Source organism: Vicugna pacos, chromosome 3 (genome assembly GCF_048564905.1).
Source record: "Vicugna pacos chromosome 3, VicPac4, whole genome shotgun sequence".
In the NCBI taxonomy this organism is placed as follows: domain Eukaryota; kingdom Metazoa; phylum Chordata; class Mammalia; order Artiodactyla; family Camelidae; genus Vicugna; species Vicugna pacos.
In genome coordinates this window covers 88,926,279-88,944,716 of record NC_132989.1, presented here as the reverse complement: position 1 = coordinate 88,944,716, position 18,438 = coordinate 88,926,279, and the positions used below count along the sequence as shown (strand labels likewise).

The following is an 18,438-nucleotide window of genomic DNA, read 5'->3' as shown; positions in this document are numbered from 1 at the left end:
ACTCTGGGTGAGATGCAAGAGTGAAGGACAGCCACCGCCACTGGTGCCTTTCTTTCATGAACAAAGTACTTACAAGTGAAAGACAAGTAATTGCATACAAACCTCTGTGGTTAAAATTTTGTTGTTTTTTAAATTTTAGAAAGAATCTCTGTAACTGTTTTCAAATACTCCCTTGAGTCAAATATTCTACTGAAATGTAATGAAAACATGCTTTCTTTCTTCTAAAATAAAATACAACACAATAAAAAGTTCTCCCTTTTTTGTGTATCAAATTAAGGTACAAGAGATACATATTGTAGTTGCTGATATAATATGACTTAAAACTAAAGGAAAAAGCATTTGATGTTTCTTGAAGGAAAAGGAAAACAAGGGACAGCTTCTTTTCTGTGTGTTTAGAATTTAAAAATATATATATTTGGAGAAAAAACATGGATGAGAAAGAACTTTATTTCTACACTGGCCAAAGAAAAAAATTATTTTCCAAAAGTAAAGCAGGATTTTCTTTGTTTATTTTATCTGAATCCTTATTTGTGGATCATTTTTTAAATGTTAAAATTCATAAGGTCTTTGTGGGGAGCAGTGCCAAGTAGTGAGCATTATAATAAGAATGATTAATGGGATTCATGTTGATCAAGATTCAAATGTTACTGAGATTTAACTAAAAATTAATTAACTTGATAAGAAAAGTTTAAAATATAATTTTAACTGCTATCATTAAAATAACTTATAAAAATACAATTTTTTTCAAGAATATAAAATCATAGTTTTGCAATAAATTTCTCCAGTTTAACATTTTAAGAACATATTTGCATATTACATATATATAACATATACATAATTTTGTTATTATATATATTTTTATTTAATCAATATTTAGTGAGGGCTTTTATTTTTCAGTGGCTGTTAGTTTCTTTAAATACAAAGATGAATAAAATCTCTACTGCCATGGTACCCATGATCTATTAGGAGAGGCAAATAATTTAATTAAAAGTATGCTTATTAATACTCCACATTACATCTTATTAAATGAATAATTAGCACACTAGTGGCAAAAAATAAGTATTGATTAGCCCTGCAAGGGCAGACTGGAAATGGTTTCCCAGAGAAAAAACTGCTTAATATGAATTTTGAAATAGTCACAAACTAATCAGAAAGGTAAATAATTTAATAGTGAGGAGATAATATATTAAAAAGATACACAGATTCCTGAAACAGAGTGAATTGGGGTAATAATTAGTTTGATACGTCCAGAGTGTAGAGTTTGTGTGGAATGGTGGGGGATAAGACTAGGGAGTTTGGCAGGAACCATTCTGTTGGAGGCATAAAGTGTCTCCCTGGTAACTTTTAACATTCTGGAAGTGAGTAGAAAAGTAAAATCTCATTGAAGTGGTTTGAGTATGGAAGTAAAATGATCATATCTGCAAATAAGAGAGGTTATTCTAGAAGAAATATAGAGAATAAACTTCAAAGTTAGAGATTGGAAGAAAAGATGTAAGTTAAGGGGCTGATGTAACAACGTGGATAAAATTACTTGCCACGTCTGCACACCTTTATAGTGTATTCTTTGTTTCTGACTTCTGCCACATATGTGTCATGCTATGCCTTAACCTGTTAAAGCCATTTAAAATATTACTTCAAGCAAATGTTTGTACATAGGCATATAAATGTAAATACGTATGTATGCGTTCAGCGTTATTATTAAACGCAAACACACATTATATAATACATTTAGGCATCCTCACTCCTAGGGATATTCCTTGGTTCTAAATATTAAAGAATTCAAATACATTATCTGTGAAAAAAAAAAAAAGCCGGTATTTGTCTCACTCACTGAAATGACATATGATGAATGAATATGATATATGAGTAATTTTTAGTACTTTGAATAAAAATCTCACAAAAATAAGTTAGAACAATGCTATTATTACAAAGTTATGACCATGGTCAACCACATTTATGAAAGTTTTATATAAAATAAGCATGTACAGAGAGAAGCAGGAAGAGCTAGAGGAAAAATATTTGAATGAAAAAAGGGAAAAATTGAAAATGCTCATAAAAATAGTTATTACAAATATAATAGTGTCCATTGCCCTGGGAAGAGTGCTCGACAATTACTTTCCCCAAGCTGGAAACTGACAGCACTGAGATTATCCCCATAAGGGCGACAAAAAAACCCTAATTCACAGAGAACCACTCTGGAAAGGACATTTAATTTATTTATAAGTCTGAAAGAGATTGATTTCCAATGTGATTATTTAAATGGAAAAATATTATTGAATTTTACATTTCAGAAGTTTTTATTTATGAAATTCTTGTTACATTGCTTTCTTTCCACTTTATACATTAAAAACATAACATGGGAGCTCACATGGAGTTGTTGCTTATTCCAAGTTTGGTAGACTATTCTTTCTTTTCATTTAAAAAAACATGAACTCTATTATACTTAGAATTAAATGTGCTTCAATAACATGGAGAATAATTAATTATTCTCTATTGTGTTATTAATATTTCCTCAGCATGCTTTCTCAATGAGAATCCAAAATACTATCTTCAGAATTAAACTGGATGCCATAAATGTAAGATTCTGATTCTTGGTAAAATATCCACATTTTTCACTTAATATATGTATGGATCAGCTAGCTTGAAATATTTACTTTTTTATGCTATTGTTTTAGGAATGTGGAGGTAGTACATACCTCTCTTAAAATTTAGACTTGAGATATATAAAGTAGGATTAAAATAAGCAATAAAAGTATATAAAGTGTTCAGAACTTTGTTCCATAGTTATTTTTTCTGTACAAGAAGCCACTTCCCAAGCAAACCAGTTGTTGTAAGATGACTCTGTCCTCCTAAATTGGGAATGTCTTTGATTAAATGGATAAGGGGCTGCAAATAAGACTTACAGTAAATAAAATATATACTGGCTAAATATCCCAGAAATTATTCTCCCTTCTAACAGTAAACATCAATAAGAAGTAGCCCCAATCTGGTTCATACTGAATGTTTTGTCCTGTTAACACAGGAAGAGAAACACCTAAGAATAGTTGCCATGTTCTTTTTTGGGAGGAAAGACTCATCTTTTGAGTTTCTGGGGGAGCAAGATGGCACCCCCCTTTTTAAAAAAGGAGAAAAATAAAACCATGATTTTAGATTGTGAATCTGTCAAATGTTCAGAGTGTTTGAAGCAGTGCTCTCTTACTTGACATGAGTAGCTGTACTCTTCAAGAAAGCTGCGGTGAAATGCGGTAGGGAAATTGGACAGATAGTCATACTAAGCACTCACAAACACTTACCCTTGATTGAAAATGCTGGAATAAACCAGACAGCTAAAGTGTTCAATGGGACTGGGGTTTCTAATTCCTAAAATTGTGTGCCTAACATGACCTGTCAAAAATGGCTTAGTACTAAATCAAAGTATTATTTTATATCACAATAAAGATAAACATTATTTGTCAATTCATGTCATTTCATAAAAAATGTGATCACATGCTTGCTTTCTATGACAGGCAGCAGCCTTCTAATATCAGATGAATACCACAATAGTAATCTCTGTATCAGTTATTTTTTGCAGTATAGCAAATCACCCAAAACTTAGTGGCTTAAAACAATAAACATTTATGTTTCACATTTCTGTGGCTTGACTGGATTGTTCTTATGGCCTGGAACAGTTCCCTGGAGCTGGATAGTCTTTGAGGACCTCATTCATGTGTCTGAGCCCCTCGCTGGCATGACAAGGATGGCTACTACATGTGGGTGGCTGATGCCTCTCTCCATGTGATCTCTCATCCTCTAGGCTTGTTCAGACAATGATGAAAGAAAGAAGCAAGAGAGAGGAAGTCTCAATGTGCATGCTCTTTTCAAACCTCAACTTGTGTCATGTTTGTTAATGACCACTGGCCAATACAAGTCACATATCCAAGCCTAGATGCAACAAGTGGAAAAATAGAAACTGCATTTATTTGTGAGAATCTTCAATATGTGGTGGCCATTTTTTCCAGTTTACCACTATTTCCTAAAGTATGCTAAAAAAAAATCAAGTACATGGTTTGTAATACTTTTAGTAATTTAAAAGAGAAGTATCTGATAACTCAATTCAGTAATTGCTTTAGGCTGTCCCAAACCAATTTTGATATTGTTCTGAACACCCAGAAAGATGACACAGTATTTAGCAAGATATTGAAATGTTGGGCCAATGTGCTTTTTTCTCTGAGTGTTTATCATATTATATACTGTTGTTGGCAGAATAATATATCCCCCCAATGATGTCTACATCCTAATCCCCAGAACCTATGAATATGTTACCTCACCTGACAAAAGGGACCTTAGAGATGTAATTAAGTTAAGGATCTTGAGATGGGAAACATCCTGAATTATCCTGTTGGGCCCAATGTAATCAAGGGTCCTTATAGATGAACGAGGAAGATGAGGGAGTGGGTGTGAGAGTCAGAAAGAGATTTGAAGATGTTTACTGTCATTTTTGAAGATAGAAGGGGACACAAGCTAAGGAATGCAGGTAGCCTCTAGAAGGTGAAAAGGGCAAGGAAATAACTATGTTTCAAAGTTCCTCTTGGCTAGACTCAAAAGATTATCTTCTTGAGGACTTTCCTTGGAACTACTTTCTTCTACCTTTGAATGCCTGCAGATTGTCTTTCCCTGTGACAATTACATCACGTACCAGATATCTGTTCTCTTGCTGACACGTATCCTTTAGCATTTTCCCTAATAATAAAACTCCATTTTTTTCCATGAAATCAGTTTTCTCTCTTCACCCCATTTACCTCAAGTGGATCTCATTTAATTTCTGACTCCAGAAATGTGTGAAATAGGCTTGGCCAATTAAAGTGTAATTTCTTTCTACAGTGATTGGTTCATGGCTGGCCACATGAAATGGAAAACACACAATGGAAAACAATGAGACTCAGTATGAGTTTTGCTGAATCTATTAAGATACCAATATAGAACCATAGTTTCTGGTTGCCTTCTGACCATTCCAGAATCTCTGAGAATGAAACTAACAGTGCAGAAACCAGAGCTGAGGGATAAAACAATAATCTGTCTACTGACAGGTTTGAAATCCTGAAACCAGTAGAGCTTGCACTCTTCAGTGAATTGAATTATTTATTTATTTACTTTGTTCATAAGCAATTTTCTCAGGTCTTGTATCACCTAAAAAATAAAGAATCTACCTGGCACATACAAAATATAATATCCCATATTTTATTTATTTAGTCTCATGGATGGTTTCACTCAACAGACTTCACATTTTGAAGTTAAGGTTAATATATGATACATATTTGCATCTATCATATTCCCTTGCTTATAACAGGAATGTATATATCTAATAAATCAGAGGATTATTCTGCCAATAAAGAGGACTTTCTTTTATATTATTAAGTTTGTGTTAAGGATATTAGAATCACAGATTTGGAAAATAATGTTTCCCTATCTTTAAACAGGAGAATTGTAAACCATGCAACAGATTCAAATTATTTTCTGCTTTTAAAGATCCTCAGAGAAAGATAATGTATTAATATCCTTCTTACTAAGCCAGTCTTTCCAATAACTCCTTTCAATGTGCAAAACTTAATGACTATAAATTCATTCTACCATAAATAGATTCTACCATTAGATAGAATAAATTCTATCTAATTTATAGCTCTTGTGCTACCATTCTAAGTTATTTCTCAATTAATTTTATTGTTATATAATGTGATTGTTAAGCTACTGTCTCCTAGCCCCTTAGCCACTGTTACATTTTGCTTTGTGATGCTGTCTTGGGACTCAGTAAACTATATTTCTCCTTTGCCAGCTGGTTTCCTTTTAAATTCAGCCTATAGGAGACATTAGATAAATTGGTCAATAGGGGGCATTAGACTGGAAGGCAGGAGGATAGAGACAGAATCTTCTCCCAGTCTGCATGCCATCCTTGTCAGCATCACCACAGCCGCTTTTACCTTGTCAGTGTCAGTTGGCTCCATCCTCCAGCTCCTTTGGCATCCCCCACCCCCAGAACAGTCTAGCAGCACCTTCTCAGAGATACCCATAGAGATCATGCCATGTGCTAGCTCCGTGAGGTCCTTCCTATAAACTTAAAGATCCTGCTTCTTCCCAACCTCTATTTTCCTAGCTGTAGGAGTGGTAGCTGTTTCCTGAAGTTATTATCCCTGTGTCATCTCATTTTTTTCATTCCCATTATGCCTGTTTAACCAAACCATTATGTTAAATACTTTCTGTCAAAATACCTCGCATAGTCTCTGTTTTCTTGAGTTAACCCAAACTGACACACACGGATTTATCTATAATTGATTATAATTAATTTATATTTACAAGGCCATCATTCTTCTATAAGAATTAATATTTTCACATTTGGTTGAATCAATTTAAAAAGTTAAATTGAGTCATTTTCTTCTCATTGTATCTTTATCATTTCCATCCTTCCCTGCACCTTATGGAAGCCTGTCACCCCAATTCAAGTGTCTCTTTCTGGCTTTCAAAGCCTTCTATCAACTCTACACAGGTCCCAACACCATTTTGACTACACCCATAACTCAATTACCTTTCTCAATGTTCTACATTATGTATAATTAAAATCCCCAATGTAATTTATTCATGCACATCTCATTCTCAGTTACAATTTCTTTTTCAACAGGAATGATTTAAAACTAAATGAGCAAATCATTTTTGTATATGTCATCCCTACCTAGAAAATGCACTAATTTTTCTATTCCTCTTCCCTTCATACCCACATACACACACATGCATATGTACTCACACTGTAATTGTGTCCTTTTTTAAAAAATAAGCTGCAAGCTCACCTTCCCATGAAAATTTAGATAGTTGCTAACAATTGTTGCTACTACTTGCTGCCTGTCTCACACAGGTAAAACTAACAATACAGGGAAAAGGAAAGTTTTCTACATTTAACTCAAATATGTGGCTTTTGATAAAAAGAAAAAAAATAGAGATTGTTTTAGACTAAAAGATTTTGCCTCATAGATGACATGTAATCCTGAAACTTTACATGAAATAATCCATGCTCATTATCTATTATCTGTTTAATTGGTTTGAAGAACCATGGAGCATACCGCTATTAAAAAATGCATGTGCCAATTTATTTATTATGCATTATTTACCTTCAAAGAAAAACCTACCAGTTATGTGTTGCAATGCCAAATTTAAATAGATATTTAACCTAAAAGCCAAATTATATTTTCATAAACTACACATCAATGGCACATTAATATATTTAAATAATTCTGAATTTATGTGCTAATTACAGTTCTTTATCCATTTAAAAAGGTGGAGTCTGGAATACCCTGATCTTTGAGAAGTAAATTTTGTATACTCTTCCTAGTTTTTAAATACAAAATTATTTAATGAAAATAATTATTTTCATGGACATATAACTTAGAAGAACTAGTTCAAGTAAATATTCTTCTAAAACAAATGGAAAATTGATCAATTTGAACTCGAGTACTTTTTCAATATGCTTTATGCATAATACAGTAAGTAACTTTTTATAAGAAACTTCTGCTGTTTATAACGTAGAAGTTTTTCAAAGTATCTACTCTATTCAGTACCTTAAAAAATCTCTACATTGGTAACAATAGGAGATTCTTGTAAAAAGTTAATATGCTATTTGAAAGAATTATCCATATAATCGATACTGCACTGGAGAATGAACTAGGCAGAAGATGTAGTTTAGCTGCCATTTAATGCAGCATTTTGCAAATAAAGAATGTTATAGATTTATTTTATAAAATATATTGATACATATGGAATACATAAGCTTTAAATAAATAAGATACATGCAATTATACAGTATCTTAGTACATTCAACAACTTACCAGGTCGCCAGGCAACTATTTTGAGGATTGCACAACTTGTTGTTCATATTAATGGGATGGGGGCTAGCAAAATTAGAGAGAGTGGAATCATGACAAGAGGGAAAGCTTGAGGTCTTGAGGATAAAGGTATCAACACACAAGTCAGTGAACCTTGTATAATAAAGTGAGCACATTACATTATTGCACCTGCGGGAGAATAAGCCACCAATTTAGAATGAGAATGGAGAAAACGTATGCTGCAAAGGTACAATTACAAAAATCTAGCGACTGAACTTTTCATTCGCTGGTATTTCAGACCATTCATCACAGTAATATTATGTACTATACTCTTAACCTTCCTTTCTCCTACTTTTAGAGTTAATTTAAGCAACTGCCCACTTCCTCCACTATGCCTTTCTCCGAGATGCTTTCTCTGCTTCCCAAGTTTAACTCCTTCGCTTCCTGGATTTGTCCTTCGTTGATCACACTCTGATAATTGTTCACCTTCTATTTCTCATCTTTGGACTTTCTCTCCCCTTTCTTTCCTTTACCCTAGCCCACAAAAAGTCTCAACCCATTGACCCAAACAGTCCCTTACCTTCAAGAGGTTGACTTACCTCCCTCTCTTCACTACTAAACTTTTCCAAGTAGTAATTTGTGTTTACACTCTCCACCCCCTCAATCCGCTCTCTGAAACTCACTGTATATGTTCCCCCTCTACTAGTCTTGCAGATCCTTTTACTTACTTCTCATTGCTGTGCTAATAGGACTGGCTGCAGTACTTCATGCTCTTGCATACTTCCTACTTACAATTCTTTTCCTCATGACTTTCTTTAGAGGCTTTGTTTATGCTTTCCAACTCCTTTGTTGGTTTTAATCATGTCCCTTTAGTCATTATTGTTGTCCAGGGTTTTGGACTCCAATTTGTTCTCACACTTTAGCTTTCTTTTGTATAATCTCTTTATATTGCTTTAACAAACAGCTTTTAGCTGAAGATATATATATATATATATACACACACACAGCATTAATTTAGGGCTGTCATAATAGAATACCATGACTGGATGGCTTAAAGAACAGACATTTATTTTCTCACAATTCTGGAGCCTGGAACTTTAAAATCAAGGTGATGGCAGGACTGGTTTCTGATGAAACCTCTCTTCCTAGCTGGCAGACATATGCCTTCTTGCCAAATCCTAACGTGGCCTTTTCTCTTTACATGCACTCTTCTGGTGTTTCTTCCTCTTATAAGGAAAATCATCTTATTGGATTAGGGTTCTGCTTTATAACTTCACTTAAGCTTAATAACCTCCTTAAAACCCTTATCTCCAGGGTACAGTCACATTGAGGGTTAGGGTTTCATTATATGCATTTTGGGTGGACACAGTTTAGTCCTCTATATATATATTAAAAAGGTGTACAGTTGGCCCTCCATAGCTGCGGTTTCTGTGTCCAGGGATATGAAGGGCCAACGGTACTATATCATTTACATAAGGCACTTGAGCATCTACAGATTTTAGTATCTACAGGGAATCCTAGAACCAATTCCCCACAGATACCAAAGGATGACGGTGTAATATGTGTGTGTATGTTTTTCCTTGACTTCTCATGTGGGTATTCTGCAGACAAATAAAATCATGAAATAACAGTCAAATGTTAAAAATTATATTAATAACTACTGCTTCCAGAGTTATACCTTTTTAAGTTAATAAACTATGTTTAGAGCACTTGTAGGTTCACAGCAAAATTGAACAGGAAGTACAGAGATATATCCTGTATACGTAACCCCTACATCCTGTCCCCACACATACATAGCCTCCTCCAGTAATGCCATTTGGCATCACAATGGTACATTTGTTACATGAGAAGGCGGCCTAAAGAGGACCAGCAGAGGACAGTCCATACTGAGCAGTAAGGTAGTTGTCAAAGTATTCACATCAACAGAAAAGAGGACCCTGGATAGTTCAACCGTTGGACGATTCCCATGTGTGGGGAGCCACTCATGACCTGAGGACGGCCGGCACAAAACAGGATAATAAATCTTGAGTACTAGCGTCAGGCTTTGAGGTTGATCTATCAAAGACAATCTCTGTCCAGCCACCCCTTTGAGATGTTTGCGTCAAGGAATCTTAAAACCTCAGGAACGTCCTATGCTAATAAGACACTAATGGCCTTTGGGCAAGAAGATACAATCAGCACACAAGTTACTGATCTAAGCCTATGGTGGTTTATGGGAACAATACACAAGTTAATGATTTTACTACACGCTATCAGGTGGTCTTAAGTTTAGAAGACAATGCCTTTGCCTACGTGAAGGAATGCACACTCTAGCTGGTTGAAATTGTATAAATTAACTGCTGAAAATAAACTCGTCGTCCATTCTTGGTCTTGCGTCTTGCAGACTTAGAGTGCGACCCTCTCAACCCCACCTTTTAGTGTCGTCTTTCTTTTCTCAGTCCTGCAGCACAGGTTTCTGGACCTGCTCGTTGTCGGCTGGCTCCGACAAGTGGCGCCCGAACAGGGACCTGAAATCTGGAGGAGTTCGCTGCAGTGACCGCCGCGGAAAAAACGGAGAGCGCTCGATTTTAAAGTGAAAGTAAGTCTCCGCGGGGAGTGTATTTGAGAGTATGGGGCAAAATAATAGTAGGGGTTTATTTGTACAGATGCTTAGAGTTATGTTAAAGGAAAGAGGAATTCAGGTTACAAAACAACGTTTAGAACAGTTCCTTGTTTTTGTGGAGGAAATTTGCCCTTGGTTTCCAGAACAGGGCACTGTTAATTTGGAAACTTGGAGGGTTGTTGGAGTTCGTCTTAGGGACTATTATACGTACGGCTCATGGTCCAAATAAATTACCGGCTACCGTTCTCCCTCTGTGACAATTAATTCGAGACTGACTCGATCTGGCAACTGAGGGAGAAAAGTTAGATACGGTTAAAATTGAAAATATTGAACCTTCTGCTCCGCCTGATCCTGCTTGTGAAAAGACATTATTAGAATCTGATGAACATCCTCCCTCTCTTCCACTGGCAGTAAATGTTGGTGAAAGTCCTTTTGACTCAACATTAGATCCGGTAGACCAGGAAGATTTGGAGGAACAAGCAGCTCAATATCATCAGGATAAGGACCCATGGGGTATATTTTTAAATGAAGAAACTAAAAATTTTGATGTGACAAAACTAAAAGATATCATCACTGAATGTGTATGACAAAATATTTCTAAAGAAAATCATAAGGCTCTGCCTCCTATTTCTTCTCCACCTCCTGAATATTCACTTCCTATACGGGAGGAAGGAGCATATAAGCCTACCATTTTAAGCCCTTTACAAAAGGCTTTACAACAAGCTACCAAAGAAGGTGAGCACATTCCTGGATTTTCTTTAGTATATCCGGTTCTTGAGGATGCTCAACAACAAAGATATTATGAACCCATTCCTTTTAAACAATTAAAGGAATTAAAAATGGCCTGCGCTCAGTATGGACCAACTGCTCCTTTTACTCAGGCCATTATTGAGAGTTTAAGAAATCAATATCTGCCTCCAAATGATTGGAAGCAAGTAGCTCGTGCCTGCTTATCCGGAGGCAATTTTTTACTCTGGAAATCAGAATTTTATGAAAATTGCGCAGCTATGGCTACTATTAATCAGAGACAAGGTATTCAAATTACTATGGAACAGTTGACTGGAGAAGGACAATATCATGACACTAATTCCCAACTAGGATATTTACCTGGGGCCTATCCTCAAATAAATGCAGCAGCATTAAAAGCATGGAAAAGGCTGCCAAATTCCGAACGCAAAACAGAAGATTTATCAAAAATTCGACAGGGTCCTGACGAGCCATACCAAGATTTTGTTGCTCATCTTATGGAAACTATTGGTAAGGTTATAGGGGATGAACAGGCAGGAATGGTCTTAGCAAAACAACTAGCTTATGAAAATGCTAATTCTGCTTGCCAGGCAGCTCTTAGACCTTACAGAAAAAAGAGTCATTTAGCTGATTTTATACGAATTTGTGCTGACATAGGGCCGTCTTATGTCCAAGGAATAGCCCCAGCTGCTGCCTTGCAAGGGAAAACTGTGAAGGAAGTCTTGTTTCAACAAAACCGTCCCAAACGCAGTTTTCAGGGAACTTCCAGAGTTGCTGGACCCCCTGGTAGTTGTTATGCTTGTGGCCAATTGGGGCATCGAGCAAATCAATGCCCTAAAAAGGGACAACAACCAAAGGGCCAAGATACATTAGTTACGAGCCCAGGTTTATGCCCTAAATGTAAAAAGGGAAAACATTGGGCCAAAGACTGTCGGTCTAAAACTGACATAAATGGACAACTTCTGAACCAGGGAAACTGGGTGAGGGGCCAGCCCCAGGCCCCGAAACAATGTTATGGGGCAATTCAAGCAACCTCTCAAATCAGTCACAATCCGTTTCTTCCCAAACAAGTATTTCCGACCTCTATAGAGCAACCCCGGGAAGCGCAGGATTGGACCTCTGTGCCTCCACCTACACAGTATTAACCCCAGAAATGGGAATGCAGGCCCTTCCTACTGGAATTTATGGGCCCTTACCTCCCAACAGTGTGGGGCTATTGCTAGGACGCAGTAGCATGACTATGAAAGGATTGTTAATTGCTCCGGGAGTAATTGATTCTGATTTCGAAGGAGAAATTAAAATAATGGCTCACTCTCCACAGACCATAACAGCCATTCCTGCAGGGCAACGTATTGCTCAATTAATTGTTTTACCCACTCTTACTATGGGAAAAACCAAAATTGAACGTAAAAAAGGCACTTCAGGTTTTGGCTCTTCTGATGCTTATTGGATACAGCAAATAGGCAGCCAGAGGCCCGAATTGACCTTAGAAATTCAGGGGAAGAAATTTAAAGGAATTTTAGATACTGGAGCAGATATCTCTGTGATTGCCGCTACTTATTGGCCTGAAAACTGGCCCAAACAGGTTGCTCTTTCTATGCTGCAAGGCATTGGGCAATCGCACAATCCAGAACAAAGCTCTGCTTTTCTTTCTTGGAAAGACACGGAAGGACACTCCGGAGTTTTTCAGCCTTATATCCTCCCTGGCTTACCTGTTAACTTGTGGGGAAGAGACATTATGTCTAATATGGGGGTATTTCTGTATAGCCCTAACCCCACTGTTTCTCATCAGTTATTATCACAAGGACTATATCCAAATGAAGGCCTAGGGAGACATAATCAAGGAATTACCCAGCCATTACAAATTAAAGGAAAGAGAGATAGAACAGGCTTAGGGTATTTTTAATGGGGGCCCTTGACTGTCCTGCGACTCATGCAGACCCTACTGTATGGAAATCTGATCAACCTGTATGGGTCGATCAATGGCCCCTTTCTCAAGAAAAAATTGCTGCTGCAAAGCAATTGGTGCAGGAACAGTTGGACAGCGGGCATATTGCTCCTTCTAATTCACCTTGGAATTCACCTATATTTATTATTAAGAAAAAGTCTGGAAAATGGAGATTGTTACAAGATTTACGTAAAGTAAATGAGACTTTAGAGTTGATGGGTGCTCTACAACCTGGCCTGTCTACTCCTATGGCCATACCTGATGGGACATATAAAATTATTATTGATTTAAAAGACTGTTTTTATACTATTCCCTTATATCCTGATGATTGCAAAAGATTTGCATTCAGTGTTCCTTCCACAAATTTTAAAGAGCCTATGCAACGATATCATTGGCTGGTTTTGCCTCAAGGTATGGCTAATAGCCCCACCTTATGTCAAAAATTCGTTGCTAAAGCCTTACAACCCATTTGTTTAAAATATCCAGATGTTTATCTAATCCACTATATGGATGATATTTTAATTGCATATTCTCAGGAGGGCTATTTATTAACTGTATTTGATCAAATGATAATAGCCTTAAATTCTTCTGGCCTTCAAATTGCAGAAGAAAAGATTCAACAATTTTGTCCATATGCTTATTTGGGGTTTCGACTACATAAATTTACTTTCCAAACCCAAAAAATTCAGTTACGTACTGATTCTTTATTAACTTTAAATGATTTTCAGAAATTTCTTGGCGATATCAATTGGATTCGCCCTTATTTGAAACTTTCTACAGGAACTTTAAAACCTTTATTTGATATCCTTAAGGGAGATACCAATCCTCTCTCCCCTAGAAAATTAACAACTGAAGCTTCCTTAGCTTTACGAGAAGTAGAATATGCCACTGAAAATCAGCAATGTACCTATTGTGATTATACTCAAGAATGGGGTTTATTAATTTCACCCACTCCTCATATGCCAACTGGAGTGCTTTATCAACATGGCCCTATGTATTGGATACATATGCATGTTTCCCCTTCAAAAGCGTTGGCTGCTTATCCCGACTTAATTTGTTCCTTAATTGCAGAAGGACGTACTGCCTCCACTTTATATTTAGGCAAAGACCCACATTATTTTACAGTTCCGTATACTAAAGAGCAACAAGCTCAATTACAACAATTTAATGATTCTTGGGCCCTTGCCCTGGCCCATTTTACAGGACGCATTACTACCCATTATCCTGCTGATAAGTTAATTCAATTTGCGAAGTTACATCCATTTCTTTTCCCAAAAAATACTGTTCTCTCCCCTCTTTCCTCAGCCACTACGGTATTTACCGATGGGTCATCCAATGGTATTGCTGCTTATTTTATAAAAGACAAAACTGTATCTTGGCAAACTTCTCAAACTTCTGCCCAAATAGTAGAGTTGTTAGCCATTCAAGCTGCTTTAATAGCAGTTCAGCATGTGCCCTGTAATCTTTTTTCTGATAGTCAATATATTGTTCGAGCCTTACGAATTTTAGAATCTGTTCCTTTTATTGTCACTGTTAATTCCTATGTTAACCGCTTATTTTTTGACGTGCAGCTTATTATTCGCAGTCCCCGTCATCCTTGCTATTTTGGTCATCTCCGGGCACATACTAATTTACCTGGCCCTCTTTCTGAAGGTAATGCTAATGTTGATCGTGCCACTCAGCTTTATCCTGCCCTTGAAGAAGCTAAACAATCTCATGCGCTTCATCATCAAAATAGTCATAGCTTGCGGCTGCAATTTAAAATTCCTCGTGAGGCTGCTCGTCAAATTGTAAAAACCTGTCCTACCTGCCCTACGGCATTTTCTGTGCCTCATTATGGGGTAAATCCCCGTGGGCTATTACCCAATCATCTTTGGCAGATGGATGTTACTCATATCAAAGAATTTCGTAACACTCCTTTTGTCCATTTTAGCATTGACACTTGCTCAGGGTTTATTCATGCTACTTTACAAACTGGAGAAGCGAGCAAACATTGTATTAATCATCTTTTAAAGTGTTTTGCTGTCATGGGTAAACCTCGTGTACTTAAAACTGATAATGGTCCCGGCTATACTAGCTGGATGTTTCAACGCTTTTGTCAGACACTTAAAATTGAACATAAAACTGGAAATGCCTATAATCCTCAAGGGCAAGGAATTGTGGAACGTTGTCATCAAGCCTTTAAACATCAGATTCATAAATTAAAGAAGGGGGAATTATATCCCCTTACTCCACAAAACTATTTACATCATGCCCTTTTTATTTTAAATTTTTTGACTTATGACATCAAAGGCAATTCAGCTGCTCAACGTTTTTGGAACCAAAAACCCTCTCACCACCCTTTGGTGAGATGGAAGGATCCACTTACTAATCAATGGGCTGGCCCCGATCCAGTTCTAATGTGGGGCAGAGGCCATGTTTGTGTTTTTCCACAGGATGCCGACACGCCGCGCTGGCTCCCGGAAAGGCTGGTACGCCAGACGGAGGAGAGTGGTGATAAAACACCTTCAACAACTGCAGATCCAAAAGAAAACACCCCTGCCGACGATTCAGCAAACTGATTCAACAAGCGAATCAGATAGCGAGAACAACTGAAAATCCACAAATGTCATTAATGTTTCTGGTCGTTAGTTTGGCATGTACCATTGCTCTTAAGCCTTTTCCTGGTGCCCAAGCAAATGTATTTTTGTCATGGGCTCAATCTTATGCTGAATTCCATAATACATCTGATTGTTGGGTTTGCAGTGCTATGCCGTTGTCTGTCGGCAGTTTGCCTTGGTGGGTTATGCCTGTTACTAAACATGAATTTCATGCTACATGTGAGTTGCTGTTACAACAGAAGCAAAGGTATTTAGGGCTGCACCCGCAAAATGTATTTGCACTCGTTTGGTGCTCTATAAAAGTTATGCATTCTGAATTTTTCTTTGATCTTAATGCTACAGAAGAGGAAGCCATAGACATTTATGATAAAGCCCCACAACAGGCTAAACAATGAGATGCAGATGTTTCTGGACGTCTTATTGGACAGTATTATCAAATATGGGACGAATATATGTGGATCACCCCAGAGACTGGACAATTGACTAACCCTGCAGATGTTTGCTGGGAACAAAAAGAGCAACCTTGCGGGTATAATGAAAGAAATTTAACAAAGAAAGACTGGAAGTATTTGGGGTATATATCACAGAGACTTTGCAAATGGACAATAGATGTTACATTTATATGCAGAAAACCTCTTAAATGGCGTAGATCAGATTGGACAAATACTGGATATCGATGGGCTGCGCCTAATGGGACAAAATGGATATGTGGAACTAATGTATGGCCATGGCTGCCTCTTGGTTGGGTGGGACGATGTACTTTGGGTTTTGTTATAGCACCAGGAAGGATTGTAAAATCAGTACAAGGTGTCCCTGCCACTATGCCTAATTTGCACACTCGTTGGAGCAGAGCTGCTTTTAAATGGTATGATTACCTTGCTGCCATATTCATCCCATCTCTAGGAAATGTTGTTGATATTATGACTAAGGTAAATGTATTGACGAACTTTACACAAAAAGCATTGGCTGATGTAAAACAAGCTGTAGAAGAGTTAAATGCAGAACAAAAATTTATGAGAAAAGCAGTCTTACAAAATAGGATGGCTCTTGACATACTTACTGCAGCACAAGGAGGAACCTGTGCTATTATTAAAGTAGAATGTTGTGTACTTATACCAGATGTATCTTGAAATGTGTCTCAAGCTATGGAAGATATGCAAGAGCAGATAAAAAATATGGATTCCCCTGTGCCATTTGTTTCAGCACAGTGGTTTGATTGGTTTAAAAGTGATTGGTGGAAACATGTTTTAGTGATTGTGATAATTATTTTGATCTTGATTTGTATGGCTCCTTGTTTACTTTCTTGCCTGTCGGAATTTTTAACACAGCGCATGCTTGCTTTTAATCGCATCCATTGGCGGTCTCAAAATTAGCAGGATATACTAGGTTTGAGATGAACTGGCGTTTTTAAACAATAAAGGGGGAGTTGTGGGGAGCCACTCATGACCTGAGGACGGCCGGCACAAAAAGGATAATAAATCTTGAGTGCTAGCGTCAGGCTTTGAGGTTGATCTATCAAAGACAATCTCTGTCCCGCCACCCCTTTGAGATGTTTGCATCAAGGAATCTTAAAACCTCAGGAACGTCCTATGCTAATAAGACACTAATGGCCTTTGGGCAAGAAGATACAATCAGCACACAAGTTACTGATCTAAGCCTATGGTGGTTTATGGGAACAATACACAAGTTAATGATTTTACTACACGCTATCAGGTGGTCTTAAGTTTAGAAGACAATGCCTTTGCCTACGTGAAGGAATGCACACTCTAGCTGGTTGAAATTGTATAAATTAACTGCTGAAAATAAACTCGTCGTCCATTCTTGGTCTTGCGTCTTGCAGACTTAGAGTGCGACCCTCTCAACCCCACCTTTTAGTATCGTCTTTCTTTTCTCAGTCCTGCAGCACAGGTTTCTGGACCTGCTCGTTGTCGGCTGGCTCCGACACCATGGGTATACTGAAGCAGATCCAGAGAAGAGGTGCACAGAGAACTCTGCTATAGAGAGGCTCATCGGGGGTTAAGAGTAGGGAAGTTTCCTTGCACAGGGACCCTGGGAGGCTGTGGTATATTTGGGCTTCGTTTCACAGTAATGTTCCTGTTGCGGGGTAGAATTATTTATTAAATATTTTAAAAGTAATGTTCTGCTACATTACTGTCAACACATTTGCAAGCTGGGATTCAGGTTGGTGCCATATATAAGACTGTCAACTGTGAAACAATTCCAGGTTTCTGGATAAGGAACTGATCTGAGATAAGGCATCTTTCTCAAGTAATCTAGTTTTGTTTGTTCCTTTCCCTTTCTGTTTGTTTGTTGTCTTTGTAATATTGTCGCCTTTGATAAAGGAGATTCATAAGTAGTGGCTACAGTTCCCCAAAGATATGAATCCCTTTTAATAAAATATTTTAACTACCCTAACAGACTACAGAATAAAATTCATTTGGACAGTGCCCAACAAATTGTGCAATTATGTGACTTCTTACCCAACAAAAATATATTGATCTGCAAGGCAGAAATAAGTTTCCATAAGAGCATAGCATATTTTGGGAGTAGGCTGACATTAGAATAATCTGTCTAAATATAGTGAATTTATGCTATACTTTTCATTCTCTGTTCATAAATCTGATTTAAGAGAAATGTCATCTGGTAAACACTAATAGCTTTCCCATTTTACTGATAGAAAACTGGAATTGTGAGGGA

General features: G+C 37.1%; 1 long non-coding RNA gene across 1 annotated transcript; it reads left to right on the top strand.

The window, feature by feature from the left end:
• The first annotated feature begins 1,385 nt into the window (after positions 1-1,385).
• Positions 1,386-15,686, top strand: LOC140689771 (uncharacterized). Its single transcript, XR_012064862.1, has 3 exons — positions 1,386-1,491; positions 10,283-10,422; positions 15,577-15,686. It is a non-coding gene; the product is annotated as an uncharacterized lncRNA (long non-coding RNA).
• The last annotated feature ends 2,752 nt before the right edge of the window (positions 15,687-18,438 follow it).